Source organism: Cicer arietinum, chromosome 2 (genome assembly GCF_000331145.2).
Source record: "Cicer arietinum cultivar CDC Frontier isolate Library 1 chromosome 2, Cicar.CDCFrontier_v2.0, whole genome shotgun sequence".
Classification (NCBI taxonomy): domain Eukaryota; kingdom Viridiplantae; phylum Streptophyta; class Magnoliopsida; order Fabales; family Fabaceae; genus Cicer; species Cicer arietinum.
In genome coordinates, this window is record NC_021161.2 from 11,547,488 (window position 1) to 11,551,665 (window position 4,178).

The 4,178-nt window shown below is 30.7% G+C and overlaps 1 non-coding gene across 1 annotated transcript; it reads left to right on the forward strand.

Moving 5' to 3' along the window:
* Nucleotides 1-286: 286 nt before the first annotated feature.
* LOC113785588 (small nucleolar RNA SNORA69) lies at nt 287-414 on the forward strand. Its single transcript, XR_003471713.1, has one exon. It is a non-coding gene; the product is annotated as a small nucleolar RNA SNORA69 (small nucleolar RNA).
* The last annotated feature ends 3,764 nt before the right edge of the window (nt 415-4,178 follow it).

Sequence of the window (4,178 nt, forward strand, 5' to 3'; positions counted from 1 at the left end):
TGAACCTCCAAAGATATATCAACATTATATATCAAAGGATGAATGGAGTGCATTTGTTTCCAAACGTTCTGACCCGGCGTTTGTCGTAAGTGATTAATTTATTAGCATTTGTGTTTTATTATTCATATTCGTAGCGTATTTTAAATTTTTACACAATTGCTATTTTTTTTTTATATAGAATATTAGTAAGGCAAATCGCGAACGGGCAAGCAACCCAAAACACCCATACAAGAAATCACGTATGGGATATGAGAAAGCGCTGTAATATGCCCACCCATAATTTCATATATGGGTGTGCATTTTACAGCGCTTTTTTGAGAAAGCGCTGTAATATGCACACCCATATATGAAATTATGGGTGGGCATATTACAGCGCTTTTGTGAGAAAGCGCTGTAATATGCCCACCCATAATTTCATATTATGGGTCTGCATTTTACAGCGCTTTTCTTGTACATTTTACAGCGCTTTCTCACGAAAGCGCTGTAGAAGGTGCACCATTAAAGCGCTTTAGAACAACATTTTACAGCGCTTTTTAAAAACAGCGCTGTAAAATGTGTGTTTTTTTTTTTTAAACGTTGTAAATTAATTATTTGAAATGAAAAGTGCTTTTTAGCTTTTTATGGCACTTTTTTTAAAAAGCGCTGTCTTTTATCATTGTACCCAAAATTATTTTTGATCCAAAATCACTTCACAATCAGTGCACACAACAACAAAACATATTCAAATACCATAAGCAGTTCACACAATCAGTAGAACATAAATCAGAACTCTGTAACTTTTTTAACATATATGTAACTCTGTAATTTACAACCTAAGTAACTACATTCAGATACATATATACAACCTAATTTACAACCTAATTACCTACATTCAGATACGTATATATATATAACCTAATTTACAACCTAAACTACATTCAGATCCATATGCATGTTCATATATTGTGTCCTATGATCATTTACATATAATAACTAACAGAATATACATTATATGCACTAGCTACCATATAATATTCAGATCCCTTGCCCAGCAGCAAGCTATTTCCCAGAAAATCAAATAATTTTCATGTCAAGCACGTACTGACACCATTCTTCCTTTAATTCCATCAGATCTTCCTCAGAATATGATGGACTGGAATTGGCAAAGTACTGCAATATAAAAATTGAACATATTATATTAAGTTAGTATCAAATATATAGATAATTTATATATGAAAATCATATAATGCAAATACCGTACCGTTTCTGGGATAATAGTTTTATTCTTCTCAACAATCTCCTTCATGAATCTCAATATGTAGTACCCACAGTCGATGTTATTTGTTTGACGAGGGCACTTTATTGAGATCCATGTAATGTTATTAGACTTCTGCTTCGACACTTTAGCACCTCTTTGAGCTCGATAAACTTTTAAGGCACTATCGAATGAATAAATGTGATTATTAGAGCATGAATATTTATATATATATATATAAATATTCATGCTCTAATAATCACATTTATTCATTCGATAGTGCCTTAAAAGTTTATCGAGCTCAAAGAGGTGCTAAAGTGTCGAAGCAGAAGTCTAATAACATTACATGGATCTCAATAAAGTGCCCTCGTCAAACAAATAACATTGACTGTGGGTACTACATATTGAGATTCATGAAGGAGATTGTTGAGAAGAATAAAACTATTATCCCAGAAACGGTACGGTATTTGCATTATATGATTTTCATATATAAATTATCTATATATTTGATACTAACTTAATATAATATGTTCAATTTTTATATTGCAGTACTTTGCCAATTCCAGTCCATCATATTCTGAGGAAGATCTGATGGAATTAAAGGAAGAATGGTGTCAGTACGTGCTTGACATGAAAATTATTTGATTTTCTGGGAAATAGCTTGCTGCTGGGCAAGGGATCTGAATATTATATGGTAGCTAGTGCATATAATGTATATTCTGTTAGTTATTATATGTAAATGATCATAGGACACAATATATGCATATAATGTATTATAGTTATTATTGCTGTAAATGATCATAGTTATTATATGCATATAATGGATCTGTTAGTTATTATATAATGGATCTGAATGTAGTTTAGGTTGTAAATTAGGTTATATATATATACGTATCTGAATGTAGGTAATTAGGTTGTAAATTAGGTTGTATATATGTATCTGAATGTAGTTACTTAGGTTGTAAATTACAGAGTTACATATATGTTAATAAAGTTACAGAGTTCTGATTTCTGTTCTACTGATTGTGTGAACTGATTGTCTATAATATGTTCTGTTCTACTGATTGTCTATAATATGTTCTGTTCTACTGATTGTCTATAATATGTTCTGTTCTACTGATTGTCTATAATATGTTCTGTTCTACTGATTGTCTATAATATGTTCTGTTCTACTGATTGTCTATAATATGTTCTGTTCTACTGATTGTCTATAATATGTTCTTGTGAACTGATTGTCTATAATATGTTCTGTTCTATTGATTGTCTATAATATGTTCTGTTCTACTGATTGTGAAGTGATTTTGGATCAAAATAATTTTGGATACAAAGATAAAAGACAACGCTTTTTTTTAAAAATGCCATAAAAAGCTAAAAAGCGCTTTTCATTTCAAATAATTAATTTACAGCGTTTAAAAAAAAAAAAACACACATTTTACAGCGCTTTTTTTAAAAAGCGTTGTAAAATGTTGTTTTAAAGCGCTTTAATGGTGCACCTTTTACAGCGCTTTCTTGAGAAAGCGCTGTAAAATGTACAAGAAAAGCGCTGTAAAATGCAGACCCATAATATGAAATTATGGGTGGGCATTTTACAGCGCTTTTTTGAGAAAGCGCTGTAATATGCATACCCATATATGAAATTATGGGTGGGCATATTACAACGCTTTTTGTGAAGAAGCGCTGTAAAATGTGCATAACAAGCGCGCGTTGTATTTACATGTTTTATAGCGCTTTTTTAAAAGCGCTGTTGTATCATTTACAGCGCTCGTTTCCACAGCGCTTATTTTTTTGAAAAAGCGCTGTAATTGGCTTAAAAAAAGCGCTGTAATATGCGTTTTTTCGCGTAGTGGGTACATGTCTAGTAGTCTTACCATGTTTGTTATCGTGTACGCATTACACACATAACATAATAAATCCTTATTTTATCTATTTCATATTTGATCTCTATCTAGCTATATGTTCTATCATATCTTTATCTTATTATTTTTCTTGTAACAATAGTTTTATCAATTATATATAAATATATGATATATTATTTTAGCTTATCTAACATAATTTTTTTTTTGTAAGCACTTTATTAAATATATATAATAGAATTATTAAGTTAGTTGGGACTTTTAAAAAAAATTATATTTTTTTCTTGTTACATGAGAAAAAATGTTGAAACTAGGTGTTGAACTCGCTTTAAATAGATAAATTGAAGTTATTTATTTAGTAGTGTTAATGAATTTTTTAAAATAATTTAATTAACGATTTTATTTTTTTGTATTTTTTGTTAATTTATTAAAAAATATTACAAATTAACTTACATAAAAATATGCAATTGTTTCACAACGTTAATTTTGTCATTTAAATATGATAAATATTATCTCATGTCGTTATGATGTGTACACCAACAAGATGATATGATAAAATAATGTTATTATGTTTGTTATCATGTTATCGAAACATGATCGATTTAGAGAAAATAGAAACTCGGTAAGGTTTTGGCTTCCGCTAACCGTCATTGGTGCCGTATGAGGGCAAGGTTGTTGTCGCAGGTTGTGTTGGCTCTTTCGACTGTCATTTTCTACGTGATATCACATCTATACTCCGATCTACACTTCACATATTTGCTTCGTTCTTCATTCTATTGTACGGGTTTGTTCTGATTTGTGACACAATCGTTATCAGTGGACATTCATGGATGATATATGATCATTATTTGGTGGTATGATCATGGACACCGAACTTCAATGCTACTAAGACAAAGATCGATAAAACAATGGTTTGGATTATAATTTCAAGCCTTAATTTTGTCTTTTATGATGAAAGTGTTCTGTGGGCTATTGCTTCTATGGTGGGTAACCTCATCAAAGTGGATTAACATACGTCGAAAGTAGCGTGTGGAAGATTTGTTCACATGTGTGTCGAAGTTGATTTTACGAAATTGGTGGTCGAGCATGTG